The sequence below is a fragment of the Ambystoma mexicanum genome, chromosome 7q (genome assembly GCF_040938575.1).
Source record: "Ambystoma mexicanum isolate Mex_15411 chromosome 7q, UKY_AmexF1_1, whole genome shotgun sequence".
Classification (NCBI taxonomy): Eukaryota; Metazoa; Chordata; class Amphibia; order Caudata; family Ambystomatidae; genus Ambystoma; species Ambystoma mexicanum.
This window is the reverse complement of record NC_090941.1, coordinates 931,459,850-931,478,579: the sequence shown is the minus strand read 5'-3', so window position 1 is coordinate 931,478,579 and position 18,730 is coordinate 931,459,850.

The window sequence follows — 18,730 nt, the reverse complement described above, 5'->3', positions numbered from 1 at the left end:
GAATGCATGGGTGATGAGTCCCCAGAACCCTCAACTGGGTACAAAATTGGTCCCCGAAGTAGTCAGGTGGCAGAATTGATGGCTGTGCATCAAGCCATCCTCACTGCTGTCCAACATCAACTCCACGAACTGGTCATAATCATAGATTCAGATTATGTACGGAACGGGTTTGTGGAGCACCTGGTTAATTGGAAAACCAGAGGCATGTTATGTGCAAATAACAAACCCTTGAAACATGGGAAGTTAATCCAAAACATTGATTATCTGGTCACCTTGAATGGGATGACCATCTACTGGACAAAGATCAAGGGTCATTCCAAAGTAGAGGGACCAGACAAAACTGGAAATGACTTAGCTGATCAGCTGGCCAAAACCGGGGCCATCCAAGGGCATATAATAGAGATTGAGTCCCTGTTGGGGGAAATCCAGGTCACTGCCATCACTAGGTCCCAGACAAATGCTCACAATGATCTTTCAACTGTACAATGGAGTAAGGAGACCCCAGATGCTGATTTGATCACGGCTCAGAAGGGGGATCCCATAAAAGTTTTACCAACACATTGAGGACCCTGAGAACTTTCCCCTGACGGATACCGATTACGTTGGGAAAGAGGACCTTAGAGTGTTGAAATGTCCAAAAATGTTCCGAATCCAAGACGGTTTGTTGGTAAGGAAATCCCAAGCTGGCCATGATCAGTGGGTGGTCCCTACCTCATTCTGAAGCCTGATGTTAAGTCACGCCCATGATGCGGCCACCGCCGGTCATAGGGGGTTTCATACAACACTTGAGATCTCAAGAGAGGTTGCATACTGGCCACACATGGGGCAGGACCTCAACCAATACTTGAAGGGGTGTCTTGAGTGTGCACAATTTCAGCCAACATCCCTCACACACCGGGCGCCTCTCCAAAAGAGGGGGATAACACTGCCATGGTCAGATTTGCAAATCGACATCATAGGCCCCGTGATTCGCTCGTATAGGGGGAATAAGTACATGTTGACGGTCACATGCTTATTTACCAAATGGGTGGAATGTATCCCGGCCCCAAACTGCAAGGCAGAAACAGCAGCTGCCCTGATGATCAACCACATCTTTTCGCGTTTTGGTCTACCCCAAAGGATTGAGTCTGACAAAGGTAGCCACTTCACCAGTGAAGTGATGACAAGGATGTGGGAGATACTGGGGGTCAAAAGGAAGCTACACATTGCATACCGACCAGTTTCTTCTGGGGCAGTAGAACGCTATAACCGAACCATTGTGAGCATCTTAAAAAAGTTTGTGGCAGATTCTGGGCCAAGTTGAGATATCCGATTACCTCTGGTCCTAATGGCCATCAGATCTACCCCTTCATCTGCAACCAAAATGTCACCATTTGAGTTGATGACTGGACGCAAGATGGTGCTTCCCCAGCATTTGCTCTACAGGACCCAAGAGCAGACGTTGATCAATGCCTCCACAACTCATGAGTATGTGGAAAATTTGAGGAAACACCTCCAACATGCTTTTGCCTATGCTCAGCGGAATCTAGAAAGATCAGCTGATAGCATAAAAACTCACTATGATTTGAAAACCACCAGGAAGGAATATAAGGTGGGGGACCGGGTCTATCTATACAATTTCCAAAGGAACCAGGCCAAACAGCGAACATTTTTGCCTACATGGAAGGGACCCCTTGAAATTATAGACAAGATCTCCCCAGTTGCATACAAGATACGCCTCCCCAAAGGCAGTTTGGCAGAGGGGGAAGACAAGTGGGTCCACATCAATCAGCTAAAGTGTTGCCATCTCAGGCACACTCTGCAGCAACTGGAGGAGTCCTCTGCAATCCCAGAGGGGGCCGCTCCAGAGTAATTCAGTTCCAACCCTAAAATATCCCACATATGGTCTCTAAAATGGTATGATTCTTGAAGGAAAATGTCTCCTGATTATATCTTGTTTTTAAAATAAGACTGCAAAATGTATCCTGATGTATAAAATGTATCTGTTCGCCACACCATTAATAGTGGTGGAAAAATGTCTAGGAATGTGTATTGCCGCTTTGCTTTGTCATCCTAGGAGAAAGAAAACCCGGAGACTGACCACGGAAGATGACCTGGGGACCGGGAGCAAAGATCCGAGGGGCCCGGGTTAAAGCCCAATATTCCCATCAGGACCGGCGAGGAGAACTGATTGATCCAACTGGATGGAGGAAAAGATGCTGAACTGTGCCATCTACGGAATCGGAAAGAGGATGATGCGGACATCCCAGCACCCGACTCCCCCTTGACTCGAAATCAAAGCGCAGTCAGGCGGGGGGGCTTGTTGGGTGTCCTGACCCATGTTTGGACTATTATGCTGCAACATTTGGTGCTGTGGGCTTAGAAATCCAAGATGGCCGAAAAAGCCCACATTGCGCCAGAATCCAGGAAAACCGCGCAGTTTTGGCACACACCAAAATGATCCCCTGACCTGCCACCCATCAGTGCAAGCGTGATAGGCCAGGAGTGCCATGGGTGAAATATGTGCCAAAGGAAAAACAGCAGTGCCGGTTGGCTCAAAAAGCGCTTTGAAATCACCTTTGTTTCTCTGAATGTAAGCTCAAAATGCCTATCTTAAACATCGAAAGATATTCAAAAATCTCACTGAACACCAGCAGACATTTGGCAGAATGTAGTTTTGTATGCATACAAAATCTGGGAAAAGAAAGAGCTTAAAATAATGTTCATAATGAAACTGGCTGAGCTGTGGATGTCAGCAGCCTAAGTTAAATTGGACTGAAAGCCACTAAAATCTAAATGTTTAAAATAAATGAGTGACCTACTGTTGAGTGTCACATAGTTTGCAACTGTTAAATGTCATAGTTTTGAACTTAGAATCAGCATTCTAGCTGCATGTGTAAAAATTGTAAGTTTGTTTTGAATGAAGAAAAACTGTGAACAAAAGTGACATTTGGCTGAAGCCTGGCTTGAAGAGATTGAATTCTGCCCGGCAACTACCCCAGACAGGAGTTGAAACTTGCTCAGCCACTCTTCCCAGGCCTGGCTGCATTCTGCTGCCCCCACCAAAAGGAGATGACACATCCCTGATTGAATCAGGGGATGAGCACCTAGGACTGGAGGGAAACAGAACAATGAGCCTTCCTTGGCTCAGGCAAATGTTAAATTAGGGGGGGTCGTAAATGGCTTCCTCTTGAGAGAAACGGGGAGGGGCAGTGCCTCTGTGAGCAACTTGAGTTGGAGGAAGTGGACAAACCAGAAATTCCACCATGTGCTTTGGGAAACCACACCCCTCTGGGCCAGAGCATGATTTTAAAAAGATGGATAATTCATAGTACAGAATTGTCAAAATTATATAATTAATATCATTATTCTTGTGATTTTTCTGTGCACATTTTAAGAGCTGTTAGGAATCTGTGGTATGTTCTTGGGGGTAGTAGTGGAAAATAAGGTATTACTCCAAATGTCTGTATGTTCAAAATCTGACACTTTATCATCTGATGCCCATATTCCTTGTGCATGTTTGTGTAATTTCTGGAAACGTTTAGAGGTTGTGTTCTTGATGAAAAGGGCAGAATTCTGTCATAAGTGGACACGACATCTTACAAAGACAGGGATCGGATGGTTTGGTGCTACAGAAATTATGTTAACTGGACATATAATATTAGAAAACATGTACGTAGATAAATATGTATTTGGATCAAGAATAGATTTGTGTGCAAATTGACCAGGGGTGGATCTTCTGAACCATAAACTACCTCATCACGATGACACTCCATTTCCTTCCCCCAATCAAGGGAGAGAGGAAAACTTGCCCAATGATAAGTTGCGAGGGGCAGGCTTAGTTATGCCAACACACACCCATTTTCTAAAGACATAAAAAGAGCCACTGGAAGCCAGACAGGGACATTCATTTTCCAACCTTCAACTGAATTCCTGCTCAGCACGCTGACGGAGAACTCCAGAATCCAGAACTTCAAAGATCCAGACTATCTCCAGAACAAAAACTCCAAAGAGCTGAACTCTTCAGTAGGCCTCAAAATCTTTTGCAAACTATTCAACCGCCGGGCTGTGCGGTTTGCTGCTTGCTAAGAGTCCTGTGTATCCAGAGCAGAACCAGTACCCAGAAAGCAGTGCTATATCCAGAATCCATTTGATCCAGACCAGCAGAACCAGAGATCCGTGCAGTGCCGTGTGCCAGACCAGACTGCTGTATCCAGAACCGCAGACCAAACCCAGACCGCTGTTAGCAGAACCGGTGCCTGATTGACCCGCCGAGCAGAGAGAACTGCAGCTAAACCTATTGACCAGATCCGTGATGAGGCCATTCTGTTTAAATTTATAGTGTGAGTATCTCGCCAGAACTGTGCAGAACCAATCTCTTAGTTTAAAATAATCTAATTTAAACTATTGTAACCTATTGAGAACTGCATCATAGGAATCGTGTGTTCATTCTGTCATTTCAAAGCTGCAAAACTGTCATCTGTCATTCTGAGCTTGACTTTTATTTTGAGAATCTACCTTCACAAAATCGCCCGTATCTCTTGAACCGTTAGTGATAGAAGCGAGATTTAACTTTTGTTTTAAAGCTGAGATTTTAAGCTTTCCAACAAGCTCTAACCTGACTTGCTACTTCTTATTGTTTCTCCGTAATTGTGCTTGACGCACGCAACTAAATTGCGATTTGACATTTTGCTTCATTTCTGCCACGTGTAAAAATATTTGTCTTTTGCTTCCATTACGGAATTCCGTTTTCAAACATATAACCATCCCTGAATCATTGATAGGGCTGGCCTGAACTGATTTCAAGTATCTCTCACACACCCTGAACCTCTACAGGGAATTAAAAGCATTTTTAGCATATTTTTCACTTCAGTGCCACCACATTAAAGTATTTTGGGCCTGTTTTTAAAAACCATCCCTGGTGCTCTCAGCTTGCTAGGGGGGAATTGGAACTTTGTATTGCATTTTTGTTGGTATTCTTGAAGACTGTGTGCTCTCCTTCCATTTCCTTATATTGCATAAAGGAGGGGAGTGAATTGTCAAAAGAAAAAGTGATCACATTATCTCTAGTTGAAATCATATCAAATTATTTCTGTGTTGCATTCTGTCCCACCTTGCATTTCCTTGAACCATATAAAGCATTCTCTGCTACCTTAGTCCTCTGTTCTTATTCATAAGTAACCAAGAACTGTGCTACTGTAGGATTACCTATTGCTGATTACTGCTCATATTCACAAGTGTGCTATCAATTATCAATTTATTTATAAAAGTGTGATATATATATATTGTTTAATTTTTCAAATAAACCTTTTTAATTTGCAAAACAAACCTACTTCTTGGCTCAGTGGGGTCAGGGAGATTCTAAGAGAGGGGCGTTATACAAGGGTTCATCAACCAGATTATAACTTGTCATAAAAATATATAAATAAGGGCTTCCCTTGAGCAATCCAGACAAGGCACTGACTTAGTGGGAATGCTTGATTGGAGTCATTAACAACTGAGACCCAGAAAAGGGAGACCTCTTCTGACTCCCCCAGGTGAACAATTCAGAACAGAAAAGAGGCCCCACAGGCTACAAAAGCTTTCAAGATGTTGAGAGACGCATTCATGCGCAAGTCGGCGATGCTGAGCCTCCCAACCCCCGACCCAGGGAAAGAGAATATGGGAATCGAAGGGCTAGACTCAGAAGAGGATTCACCAGAGACCCCACTATCCTCTTAAGGAGAGGAGGATAGAACAGAGGAGAGCAATCTATAACCTCCCCAAAGAAAAAATTGAGAATAGAGAAAAACATAGAGGATAGCAAATAAATATTGGATATGTTTGAACCAGAAAATATTAGAAACCCGAAATCCTTGGGATGGCAGCCGTTGCCACGAGTTACAAAACCTATGACACAGAGGTTGAGCAAAGCACTCGAGAAAGAAGCGAGGCAGCGCATGCGTGCTGAATGCCCGAGACCGAGCTGCCTGGGAAGGTGGCAGTGGCACCAGAACTAGACCCCAAATTGCTAGCCTTTATATCAAAAACCTCCAGAGACCCTCAGAAGGGAATAGACAGGTCTTGGAGAAGCTGCCAGGAGAAGGGCCGCAACAATGCCAAAATCATGGATCTGGCAGAGCGATCGCAGGACACCGGGGAAGAAGTAGACCCTGACTTATTAGCAAACTGGGCACAGATAGCTGTTTGCCTTCTAGGCAACACAAACTGTGTCATTGCCTCAGAGCGCAGGAGAGGGCTCCACCTAAAGATCAACTCCAAGCTAGGGGATCTGGTCTCGTATGAGGCAGGCAAAACAAGCAAGGGCCCCTGTTTGGCAAAATGTTCGGAAAGAGTTTGGGAGATTCGTGGGACATACACATCCCTGGAGAAAGCATAGGGCATCCATTGAGAAAATATTCCCACGCAGGGTTTTCACCAGGACCTGTCGCTACCAAGGTCGAACGACTGGTCACTATCAGGGCATGAGAAGGCCTCAAAATAACAGGGCCCACTACTGGGATAATAAGCAACAAGATGCTTTCTTCCCCACGAGAGGACATTTTAGAGAGAACAACGAGGAAGTAGACCGGGAAGAGGACAAAACCTCCCCACAGTTGAGTCATACAGCATACCCTCCAGTTGGCGGTAGAAGACGGCGATTTTGGCAAAATTGGTGCATGCTTTCCAGTGATGCCTGGGTGCTCCAGACTGCCAAAGGGCTAAAGCTAGCCTTCATACAAGAGCCTCTTCAGAGCCACCCACCCCCTCTGATACAGATGGTGCAGACAGAGAGAGTAACCTTACAGAGCGAGCTTTATAGCCTAGCACTGAAGAGAGCTATGGAGCCTTGCAGCACACCCCCAAGATTCATAAGCAATATGTTCCTGGTTCACAGGAAGGAAAAAGCAATGTCCGTAATAAACCTAAAAGATCTGAACAGCTGGGTAACCTACCACCACTTCAAGGGGATACACCAGTTGCGAGATATATATATAGTCCAGGGGATTGGCTCTCGAGGATCAACATAAATGACACATACCTCACAATATCGGTCCAGGAGCAATATCGATCCTTCCTACCATTCGACTGGGACGATGATATTGGCAATTCTCGACAATGACATTTGGTCTAGCATTAGCACCATGGGCCTTTACGAAGCTCATGAGACCGATCCGGGAGAAAGGGATCTGTATGATGATCTACGTGGGCAACATCCTACTGCTGGCAAACAGCAGAGTTCAATACCAGACAAGCCTTGTAAAGAAGCTCCTCTTGTTGTTAGGCTTCCTGGTGAATTGTGAGAGATTAGATATGACCCTCACGAGGAGGATAGATTTCCTCGGGTTTGTCATAGACACCAAGGTAGCGACGTTAGAAATACCAGCCAGGTAAGTCAGAGACATCAAGCGAGAGATCAGAAGATGCCTAGCCAAGAGCATAGTGTCCTTGAGGACGATAGCGAGAGTAGTATGGCTACTAACAGCATTGATTCAAGAAATATTCCCAGGGCCCTTACATTATCAGACCGTGCAAAGACTGAATATAAAGCATCTGCAGCAAGGGCTAAAGTATCATCAGACGGTACCCCTCGATTCGGAATCCAGGACATAATTGGAATGGAGGCTACAGAATATGGATGCCTGGAATCGAAAAGCCATATTCAGAGACCGACCAGATCTAGAAATACAGTCAGACGCCAGCAGAGCAGGCTGGGGAGCCCGTTGCAGGGAACTAGAAACAGGAGGAAGATGGAGTTCAGATGAGCTCCGACTGCACATACACTGTCTAGAGCTGTTGGTAGGGTCTTTCGCGATCAAAGCCTCATGAAGGACACAGTGAACTCATTTATTCTGCTGAAGATGGACAACATATCTGCAGTCAAATACATCCATCAAGGACATCAAGCCAAGGACTTCTGGTACTATTGCCTCCAATCAGGGACCCCAGTGATAGCAGAATATCTTATGGTTTGCTCAATGTAGTAGCGGACTGGAACTCCAGACACTTATCACACTCCAGTGACTGGAAGCTGGACGTAGGAGTATTCCAACAGATAGAAAAGTTATGGGGTCCAGTCCACACAGACCTATTTGTATCGAGGTTGAACGCACAGAAGAGCAGATAATTCAGTTGGAGGTTAGACCCAAAAGTAACAGGAGTGGACACTTTTCTTCAAGACGGGAGGTAGGCCATGCATTATGCCTTTCCACCATTCATAATGATGAAGAGAGTACTAGTGAAGGCTCGCAGAGAGGAAGCGAGGCTGACCATAGTGGCTCTGATATGGAAGTCTCAGGTATGGTTCTTGACGCCGAGGGAATTATTGACAGACCAACCGAGGATCCTCCCTCCAGGAGAACATCTACTCACTGACCCAGTCGGATCATATCTTCCTCCGAGAGTGAAAGGGACTCTCCCTCTGATGGGGTGCAGGAGGGCCAGAGTTGATGAGCCCTCCCAGGCATGTCGACAAAGGCTGCTATGCTCATCGCAGAATCATGGGCGCCATCCACGCAACAGAACTACGATGCAGCTTGGAGTAGATGGTCTTGATGGTGCAAAAGGAGACATTTTCATCCCATCTCTGCCCCTTTTGTACTGATCTCGAGCCTCCTAGCACAACTACTGCAAGACGGGAAGGCATATAGGACAATAGGAGTGTACAGGTCCACCACATCAGTGGGACATCTGCCCATCGAGGGTATTCCCGTGGGAGAAAACACAGCAGTCATAGGGCTCCTCAAAGGAATTCAGTTTAGGAGACCACCAGATCCGAGGTACGACAACCTATAGGACGTGACGGTAGTGCTGAAACTCCTCGCCAGGTGGCGAGTAAACAAGTACCTATCCTTGAAACAGTTTTCAGGGAAGCTACCCATGTTATTAAGCCTAGTATCTTGCAGAAGAGTGGCAGATGTCAAAGCGTTAGACGTGTACAGGAAGTCATATGGACCAGAAGGAACTACCTTCACATTTGTCAGGAGGACAAAGACTTGTTCCGTGCCGATAGCTTATCCTTATTTGCACGACCACCCCAAGTGGTGCGTATCGACTTGCATAAGAGAGTACAGGAATAGAACAGCAGAAATGCAACCGATAGGAACAGTGCTATTGCTAATAGCATGTAGAAAGCTGCTATAAAGCAGTCACAACAGCTACCATAGCAAGATGGTTACGTAAGGTGATGAAGTTGGCAGGAGTAGACATGTCTATGATTGGTGCACATTCTGTGAGAGGAGCAATGGCCTCAAAAGCGCAAGCGCAAGCGCAAGGAGCGAAGTTGCAAGATATTCTGCAAGAGGCTGATTGGGCCAGTGATAATATCTTTAGAATGTTTTATTTTAAGCCTGTGCAGTCAGTGGCAGTGACAGAAATGACAAGCTTTAAACAAGCGTAATGCTTGCCTCTGAACTTGACATAGAATGAAGATTACCCCTGCTAGTAGCGCAGGGAGTCTTGATTCTATTAAAGACAAGGAAGCAAGCCTTACTTTCCCACACAAGATACACAGGAGAGTTCAAAATGTTGGTAATGTGTATTAATCATTGATTTCAGGGTGTATTCGCCTAACTAATGTACTCTTTGTATCTTGATAGGAGATGACCAGAAGAACATTTGAGCCAGACTAGCGAGAACTCTGGCTTAGAGATCGGCGATGCCAGTCAGGCGTATGCAGAGAAAGGGCAGAGTAGTCCAGAGATGAGGGAGAAGACTCTGTAGTTCTACAAGTTGAGAGTTCAGTTAGAATGTTGGGGTGCAGTTCAGAACATTCAAAGAAGAGGAGGAGAGGAAGGACGGTACAGAAAGGATTATGAGCATGTGCACAGGGCAAAATGGACTACAGAAAGGACATGATTTAGAGCAAATCTCATTTTTTATTAAAAGACAAAAAATAATAATTTCCTTTGGAAAGTAGAAAATGATTGAATTGTTGAAAGTGGTGGAGACAGGAATAAATAAGAAGTTGAAGCATAAAGCTTGCTTCCTTGTCTTTAATAGAATCAAGACTACCTGCGCTATAAGCAGGGGTAATCTTCATTCTTTCTTCATGACCAAGCACCCCTGTCTTCCTTTAGTCATCATATGCAAGTGATGAGGCAGATGGACCAAAGAAAAAAGAAGAACATTTTTTGGTAAAGGGTTCTGTCACAAAGCGGATGGCCTTCATAGAGTAAGTACTGTGATGAGGAAGAGTAGGATTAGGTTTAATGATGATTACCGTAAGTAATCAGGCCATTATTGTCCCGTTTTACTTCATTCCTCACACTGTGTGGATGTAAGGAAAGATTCCCATTTAAGTGGAATTTTCCCTCCAGTTGTGAACCCAACTTTTTGCTGATGTTTAACACCATAGTCTGACTTTACCAGGGGAGCACAGCTTTCTGCTGCACTCCTCTGGGCTTTTTGCTCACTTCTTATGGGGAAACTGACATGTCATTAAGACAGTCAGTACTGGGAGACTTTGTTTCCCTTAGTCCTTTACAATGTTGCAACTTTTCTGAAACATGTAACAAGTGTACAATGTACCTTCCAGTACAGAACACTTGGGTCTATTAGTCATTTCCAAATGCCTTAGATACTCTTGAACGTTTTTTTTAGCAGAAATGCAGATGGGCCTTGGACAGGGCTAGAGTCAGCTTATCCTTTCGTATATTGTTAACCCTTTCCTGCCAGGTAAACCACGATTACTGCATTTGGCACGAATAGGCGGCCTGGCTCCAAAATGGCCATGCCACGAGGTTCTTTGTCCTGTCCTTTGGCCATCTTGCCCCTTCACCTTCCCAAGGTCGAGCGGATCCAGGGCAGTCCTTATGTGGGCATGCATTCTCCTGCGAAACGCCAAGCTTTCACAGGCTTCTGCATGCCTTGTGTGTGTGCCTCCAGGATGTGGGCTGGAACGTCTGGTTCCAATACACACCCTGGGTGCCAGAGAGTCTGCAGTGCTGTGAATTCCTGGGACCACCGTGGTCCGTGAACGGTCCATGGGCCTCATTACAACTCAGGCGTTAAGGGTTAACGCCGTCGTTAACCCTTAACGCCTGATTCCAATTTTAACGGCTGCTTTTAGCAGCCGTTAAAATCCATGGCGCTAAACCGCCTTGGTGCTAATTACGCCACCGTAATTTACGGTGGCGTAATTAGCGCCTTCCCCACTCCCATTATGCCCTATGGGGCAAAAATGGGAATGGGGAAGGGTAAAATGGGAAATGGGGATTTACCGCCCCACTCACCTCGGAATGGGGCGGTAAATCCGCCATCCACCATGGTGTAAACATAGTTTACACCATGGTGGTAAAGTTGGCGTACTTACCGCCTGGGTCGTAATGACCCCCATGTATGGTATGCCTTTATGTGAGCAGATCTCCCACTGGGTCCTCTTCATTTTGGCGCAAAGGAGATTTTGGATAAGAGAAGGCCCCAAACACCCATACAATATCGATCTCTGGAGTTCTCACTGAAAGAAGGATAGGATCCAAGTATCCTGAAACTAAGATGCCGATTCAATGAACGGCTGGTGACCCACTGGAAAGTTTGGCACCCTGAGCCCGCTGTCGTCTCGTAAGACCCCTCTGCATCTGGTCGTCCTAGAAGGTCTGCAAAGATGCTTCGACCCATTGGAATAGTGGAACCAACTATTCTCGGCATCTTCATCAATCCCTGCAAGTAAGCCTTCTCGGAAGTGTCTCTGGAGCACCCAGTGGGCTGACCAGCTTACGCAGAGTCTTTGCCCTGATACCGCTGCCATTTCGAGGAGCCCCTCGAAACTTGGTAAAGCACTAGCTCTGTTTTCACAGCACCCTCACAATTAATTTCATATACTTGGCTTTCCCAGATATGAAGTGAGAGGCGTGTGCTCGAACCAGAGTATATGCGGTTACCGTGTCACCCAGCCGTGGTGACGACCTTTGCAGGTGCACTGCATTTATGCCCCTCTCCCACCTGAAGCCTGCTGCAGTGAAAATGGCCTGATCCATACACCAGGAGCAGAGAAATCATCACTGTCCTGTTTGGGAATCATCGCTGTATCTTCATTGCTGAAAGCCGCACATCCGCCAAATTGCCACACTTGAACCTGCAACCGAAGTGGACTCGACTGCCGAAGTTTGGTCCGTAGTGTGCCGGGGGTCAGTGAGTAATCGCAACCCTAACCGGTGGCCCCTAGTGGCTCCATCCTTTTTACACATGAGTGGCCCCTAGGGGGCCCTCTCCTTTCCACTGCTAGTACGCTCTAGCAAACTGTTCCCAACTATTGGAATTGACTCCGCCCTCAAGTGGAGACCCTCCTCGAATAGAGGGAACCTATTCTTCATCACCTCACCCACTTTCCTGAGTTGCTACAGACCCTTTAAGAGACCCTGTTTTTGCCCATTTGAAATACCACATGCGCTAGCATTGCATCTACATTTGAGCATTAGGCTCCACTCTTGTTAAGGATTGGACTGCCTCTTAGTTAGGAGTGTGTTAGATCCAGAAGGGACTAAAGACTATTTGCTCTGCCTGTTTCCTTCCCATTTTAGGTTGTGGACCAATTTTGTGCATTAACCCTTTAGACCCCAATGGTCTTGTATATATGTATTTAGACAGGATTGTGCTGGCTTAATAGTATTACTGTGATTTGATTTGTGTGTTGAAACTCAAAGGCCTCGAAATAAATGTATGTGTATTTTTAATATATCTACATCTACCTGGGCGTGATTTGTTAGTGTCCTTTAATTTGTCTGCTCATTGAGGTCTTTCCGTCACCCTCACCCCTCCTGAGACGTAGTCTTGACCACCGCCAAACTACCTTCATTGGTCTGGCTTGTCCAGAAGGTTACCCTGTTCCAAGAAACTAGACTGACCTCCTGAAGCTCTGCCCACCAGGTCAGGGTTCAAAAATCCATATTAACAGTGGATTCTTAAATTACTTTTAGACTTGAACACTAACCAACTAAATTAGCTTCACATTTTAAGATTGAATGAGGAATTTCGAGTAAAGCAGCAAATGTATTCTTTGAATACTAGTATAGGGTTTGATGAGGAATCTGGATATGAAATTTAGAGACAGCTACAGTAACTTGATTGAACCTTTAGCTGCAATGAATACTCAAAGCAATGTCATGCGGCTTGGTGTTCATTTTCTGTGCATGGAAAAAGGAGCAGTGGGCTTCTGTCTGTTCCTCGTTGTGCACAACAACATATTAAGAGAAGAAAGCCTCCAAGGGTTACTAGACCTTTTTCCTATCTTCACATCTACCATTGACATCCATTGCAATTGCTGGTGAGAGTGGCAATGCTTTACACATTGTGAGATGTCTGTCCTCTGTGCAGTCAGCAGCCTAGCAAGGTCTTAAGGCACAGCCAAATTGGCATGTCGCAGGACTCCTCTAATAAGGTCACACCATTCCCCAATAGCGTGCTGCCTGCTGTCAGACAATAGTACCCTTTGCCCCACCCACACATTCCCCAATAGCGTGCTGCCTGCTGTCAGACAATAGTACCCTTTGCCCCACCCACACACCTGCTAGCTCCAACCTACAGGAATATTTTTGTATGATGGTGTGAAGGATAGCAATCTGGCAAGGGTGCTGATGACCCAACTTTTTTTATTTTTTATTAATAATGAAATGATAATTCTGTGGCCTGATGATAAGGCTCCCCTTTCAGCAAATGACATGCTAAAAATATAAAGTACACCCATGCTCTGCTGATTTAGCATCCTCATATGCAGTACCTGCTCTCCAGTGGCATATAGCAGGATCAGGTCACTGGTGCACTTTTGACAATTGCAGTGGCAGCCAAGTCACTTCAGCGCAGAAGCTGTGTTTAAAATATGAACCTCTGATCATAAAACACATAACTTTAAGAGTTACTATCCTGGTGAAAGTTGTACACTTTAAATGTAAACCATACCTGAGGTTAAGGTGTGATGGCTAGTATCTCTAAAACATATTGCTGCCGCAGCAAATTTAATATTTGTAAATGTTTCAGCACTTTGAGCCCATCTCAGCTGTGAAAGGGTTATGTGTACTCTGGTCAGACAGTATGACCCTGGCAACTTGCAGGGCAGAAACCGGAATGGCTATGGCTCCCTGTTAATTCTTTGTGAGGTTGGTTATTAGCCAACCCAGCATAACAGCCTCCCACCAGGATTTGTGCTGGGAAACAGGAATTAAAGGGCTCATCCATCTGCAAAGGACTAGCCTCACACCCGGGTACTGCATACAAAATGGACCGTTGATACTATCAGCAAAGAAGACAGGTAGAGTAGGTGTAGACAGAGGGAGTTCAGTATTTTTAGTATGGAAAGATTCCACCATTTTGTTTCACATCTCTCTTGTAGCTGTCCCCTCCGCTTCCTTTAGCACAACGAACATTGGGTATGGTGACAGATAGCAAAGACCATTTATCTCAATACCCCTTAAAGCAGGCTCACTTTAGCCCAATTGTAGAGGAGGTCCCAGACCTGACCTGCACCCCTGCGCCTCATTTTGAGGTACCAGGAGAGTACTCATCAAGGTATGAGACGTATGAGGAGCAGATGAACCAACAAAGAGCTGCACTGGGACTTTGCTCAGTGTACATCAGAAGATCCATACATGTTGAAGCGCCCGTAACCAGACAGCCCTGGGCAGCACGATACCCTATTGGACAGCCGTACCAGCTGCTGAGACGAAATGAAGAGTACCTACAAACGGTCCATGAAGAGACCCAAAGAGCCTTAATGGAAGGCCAGTGGAAATGACACAAGGGCCTGGACAAGACTCGCAAATGAACGAAAGCAGCTATCGAAGATAGCACGCCAGTGCGATTAGCTATGGAAACAAATGTAATGGACACAGGAAAGAGACAATGTTAAAACGTAAGGAAACGTTGTTATGAGACAAGATGGAAGCAACCAACCAGTTAAACGCGTGTAAATAGGCTTGGAGCGCAAGAAGCTAAGAAAACGATACTGCTTACAATGCTTAGTAGAAGAACAGAGCGGCAAGCGCCAACTATATCTACCTCAATAAGGCACGCTATACAAGTGCGACTCCATTTTGTAAAGCAAAAATGTACCCAGGCTGCCAGAGGCCTAACAGGCCAAGTTTCATAAACCCAGCCAGAGTCAAGAGAAGGAGCGGAATGAAAACTCAACAAAGAGCGGCTCATGCCTAGGAAATCGAGGTCATCCAGAGAAACGGAGGAGAGCGTCAGCTAACAAATCTCAAACTTCAGAGCATACCAGCCTGCCCCATGAAGGTCAAGATAAGGAGGGCCCATGCAGGTGGCGAGGCCGAAACAGAATTAAATGCACTAAAAGCTGGAAACTGAAGCAGATACATGGTGAACTAACACGTGATCATCCAGGCGTGAAGGGGTACCACCGCCTTATGTCACCCAGAACCCGAGGATGCCATAACTTTTCCTGATAAGAGGCTACAGTTTCGAAGCCATACCCAGCCAACTAATTGACACATAGCCCAAGATACTGATTGATGGAAGGGAGGCAGGGTAAAACTTCGGACACCTGGCACCTGTGTGTCCATTCTGCATGCTGCTAATTAAAAGTAGAGATTTATGTCAAGGGGTGTAACCTGCCCAATCAAAATGGACCAACTTATCTAGGGTCCAATATAACAAATGTAATGGACACAGGAAAGAGACAATGTTAAAACGTAAGGAAACGTTGTTATGAGACAAGATGGGAGCAACCAACCAGTTAAACGCATGTAAATAGCCTTGGAATGCAAGAAGTTAAGAAAACAATACTGCTTGCAATGCTTAGTAGAAGAATAGAGCGGCAAGCGCCAACTATATCTACCTCAATAAGGCACTCTATATAAGTGTGACTGCATTTTGTAAGCAGAAATTTACCCAGGCTGCCAGAGGCCTAACAGGCCAAGTTTCATAAACCCAGCCCGAGTCAAGAGAAGGAGCGGAATCGAAACTCAACAAAGAGCGACTCATGCCTAGGAAATCGAGGTCATCCAGAGAAATGGAGGAGAGCGTCAGCTAACAAGACTCAAACTTCAGAGCATACCAGCCTGCCCCATGAAGATCAAGATAAGGGGGGCCCATGTAGGTGGCGATGCCGAAACCGAATTAAATACACTAAAAGCTGGAAACTGAAACAGATTCATGGTGAACTAACATGTGATGAGACCAGGCCTGAAGAGGTACCACCGCCTGATGTCACCCAGAACCCGAGGATGCCATAACTTTTCCTGATAAAAGGCTACAGTTTCGAAGCTATACCCAGCCAACTAATTGACACATAGCGCAAGATACTGATTGATGGAAGGGAGGCAGGGTGAAACTTGGGACACCAGGCACCTGGGTGTCCATTCTGCATGCTCCTAATTAAAAGTAGAGATATATGTCTATGGGTGTAACCTGCCCAATCAAAATGGACCAACTTATCTAGGGTGCAATATATCGTAGAACAAATGAGACGTCGTACTTGTAGTGACATCTATCATGTGTGATGTAGAGGGAGGGGCGTAGACGCCCACCCGATAAGAATTATCCAATCCGCATGCTCTATTATCATATACAGATAGAGCACCTATACTTAAGTTACCTTTCCTAACCAATTATATTGCTTGTCAAGTTTTTTGTAGAATTAGACGTCAATGATGACGTGTTTTATGCATAAAGGTTGCTGTTCAACTGAAGTTCGAGGAAGTCGGAGCGAGACAGGTGGTCGCAACAATGCAGATTCCCAACTGCTTCCCTTTTTGATGTACTTGTCATTAAACAGACTTCCCTTTGCCAAACGATTGAGTCCTCATTATTGAGTCGTGTTGGAGTCAGTGAATCCTGCACCCCCATCCCTCACATGGTGCAGCTATCTTGTCTTACAAGTACTAGAGGGTGAGCACTGATCTATCGGCCCGTCAGTGGATATCTTGTCCTCTTTTACACAATCACCTGTGTACATTTGCCTTAAATAAAAGGGATTTTCCACTCTTTCTCTGAGTATTTGTTGGACAAACACCTGAGAAAGCATTCAACCGGGCATCTCGTGGGATAGTTGATCTTTCCACAGCCCTCAACCACTGAGGTGAAGAAGGAACAGTTCAATCCCTTCTCACTACCCATTCCCAGGGTACATTGGGGTATTGGGGTAACTCTTGCTGAGAAACAGGAGGCACCACTCTGATCCAAAACACAAGAAGCAGGAAGAGAAGAATCGGAATGTACGTATGCTTCCCTAGAGCCCCTTAAGCAGGTGTCACAACATCTGGAAGAACAGATCAGCCAAAGCTCACAGTTCTGCCACATCAGACTGGTGAAACACAAATTCCAACCATGTTCACTACACTCAAACCAAAAGGACTTGTTAGTGCTTCTTTTGGCACTTCATTGAACTCAAACTACTGCTGCAATGCACCCATCGAACCAGCTCCCTGCAACATCTTGCTAAGTGAAGCTGTCGCCTGATCATCATGAACAATCTGCTTGCTGCTGCGTCTTGAACTCGAACTTCTGATTCTTCAAACCCTACATCAGAACAACGTGGTCATTGCATCTAACCGACAGACCACAACTGATGGAGTATCGCATCACTCGCTGTCCCAAACTTGCAGCAACTAATGCCTAGAACTGCCTCAATGCCCAACCATAGTGAGCCACTTAAACTCGAGGATTCAAACGGCGCATTAGAAAAGCATTGAGTCCGGATTCGAAATCACTAGACACCAGATTGCCATTTGACCCAGCATGACTTGCAGCGCCCAAACCTGGTTTTGCCCACATTGAAGCACAGCTCGAAAGCTAGCTGAATGAAACCAAACCTCCTAAGAATGATGTAAAGGTACTATTAACTCATAACTTTCCCATGGTCCACTTTGAGCCCTATAGACAGGCTAGGTCATGTGTTCACTATTTTCCCACCAAACAACATATCCGTTTGAATTCTTTGGTTGCTTATTGCCTGTTCCCCCTTGTTTTCATTACTTATTACTCAGAGTGTTACATCTGTCTCTCTTTGTATATTCAGTTTTCTTTCGTACAGGAATGGACCTTTACAGTGTTTTAATAGTTATTTGTACATTGGTGTGTTCAATTAAAGTTTACATATTTGTATAGAAACTTAGATAGACATTCTGTCATTTTGGATTGTAATACTTTGTAATTGTCACAAGCCAAAATTCGAAGTAGCCAGCTTAGGATACCCACAAAAGAAATGGAAAGACTTCCATAAGAGAAGGGAACTTTAAAAGCAAAATTAAAAAAACATGGATTGATCTCCCCAATAATAGCAGTCAAGAGCTTCAAACTACTAATAACCAGAAGGGCAAGTGTTCTTTGTTTTGCTGGAATACAGAGTTTGTCAGTGAAATATCCAGATGGTCAGCATGACCAAAAATGATATAGGTTGAGTCTTCCAGTTCAGATGGTTGCACTTGGTCTGGACCCAATCCAAGATCTGAAAATACTATGTTATTTGAATGGTGTGAATATATATTACATTTTCGAGGGTTGAACCTTGTCAGTGTTACAGTATAGAAATGCCATTACTGTCCTGTTCCTATTCTTCATAGATGAATCTTTCACAAAGACACACAAAAATAAATACCCCATTTTCCTTTACCTTTAAGGACCTCAGTGATAGCCACACAGAAGAGCTGTGTCTGTAGATTTATTATGGATGTGTCAGTTGTGCATACAGAAACAGGGATGCTACAGGTAACACGCTCCCCATCTGCTTTCAGCATGGCTCCCCCAATGTTGCTGATTCACTCTCCTTCTGTTCCCCTGTCCTCAATGGCACAGCATTAGTTTTCAGCATCCTGTGGAG